Below are 1,503 nucleotides of genomic sequence, written 5' to 3'. Positions count from 1 at the left end.
TCCAGTCTGGGGGACAGAGTGAGACTCCATCTCAAAAAAAAAAAAAAAAGAAATTATTTAAAACAATTTGTGGTTCCAGACTTCATTATGAACATTGGGTTTTATTTTAAAAATCAGGAAAATGATTTATTAGCATAAGAATTATGAAAAATCTGCCATTTAAATTATGGCAGACTTTTTTTAATTTTTAAAAAGTTTCAGCACTTAAATAAGAAATTCTTTCTAAACTTTTCTGCTTTATAGTTCTATTGTATGGGTGGAAGGAAAGCTTCCACTCTCCTCTCTAAAGGTTCACTGCAGCCATGTACTAACAACAGACAGCTTAACAGGAGAAGGAAAACATAGAACCTCATTAACAGGCATAAACATGGGAGCCAGCCAAAAAATGAGACTGCAAGAAGGGCCGGATGACTGATGCTTAAAGAGCACCCTCTTCTCAGAGAAAAGGGAGATGGAGATGTAGGCAGGGCTGCAAATGATTTTTAGGAGAAATGAAAGAGCCCAAGGAACAAACAGTTGGCCTGAGACAAAGTTCCTCTGAGATCGTGAGGAAGAGGCAACAAACTGCAGGAAGGTGAAGGCCTGAACTGCACTGTCTCTCATGATGCAGAGAAAGCCCCAGAGAATCTCTTGGAACTGCTCTCTGAAGAATCAATGAAAAGTGTGTCTGGGCAGGGTAATGAGTGGTCATTTCGAATGGCATCATTCAAAGTCCATGTTCCCAGTCGCCACTGGAGAGGGATCAGTATGTCAAAAGTCTGTACTGGGTAAGAATGTGGTTGCTAAATTGTGCCATAATTTGGCTTTTGAGCATTTTTGTTCATTGAGTAAATTGAGCTCTACGTTTTCTCTTGCTGTTCATGACAGTAAAACTGTGGGTGTCTAGGGGCTTAAACATCTTCTGAACAATGATCCAAGAAAAAAGTGCTAATACCACGATGCTTTTTTATCCTCAAGGCAAGAGGAAGTATGTTTTATTTATACAACCTAGATAATTATACATCATTTGGCACTGCCCTTCAAGATATGTAGAAAACAGAAAACATATGAGTTATGAAGATATCTAGGCACATTGAACAGTCTCTACCCAATTTAGTCCTGAAGAGAGAATTTTTGATGTGAATTGGAGGAAGTTTTTTAATGTACCACTTTTTAAATATTCCATTAAGGAAAGTTCAGTTGAGCTGTTTGACTTGGATAACTTTGCACCTTCTCATCTTTCTCCTTGTTATCTACTCCTCTGTCTCATTATCTTACAAGCAGGGACATCGTGGGTGCCATGAAACGTTCATGCCTCACAATGTTTCTTTGTTTCTCATTTCTTCATGTGTTTGATATTTCTACTAGCTCCAAACTGGGCCAGCTGCTTTCCCCATAAAATCTAGTGGTAGCTGTGGGGCGCACGTGATTGCTGCTCTTTCATCTTTGTAGATCACTCTTTGCTTCTATCAAACTCCTAGTACATGTTCTTTTTTTTCTATCCTATATGAAGAAATCAGACAA

At 38.5% G+C, this 1,503-nt stretch overlaps 1 protein-coding gene across 1 annotated transcript in view; it reads left to right on the top strand.

Annotated features, from left to right (window-relative positions):
* LOC105503020 (nuclear pore complex-interacting protein family member B6-like) overlaps positions 1 to 1,503 on the top strand; it is a 25,768-nt gene that overhangs the window by 23,217 nt on the left and 1,048 nt on the right.

The sequence above is a fragment of the Colobus angolensis genome, unplaced genomic scaffold (genome assembly GCF_000951035.1).
Source record: "Colobus angolensis palliatus isolate OR3802 unplaced genomic scaffold, Cang.pa_1.0 Scaffold12, whole genome shotgun sequence".
NCBI classification, from domain to species: Eukaryota; Metazoa; Chordata; class Mammalia; order Primates; family Cercopithecidae; genus Colobus; species Colobus angolensis.
This window is presented reverse-complemented; position numbering and strand designations above follow the sequence as displayed.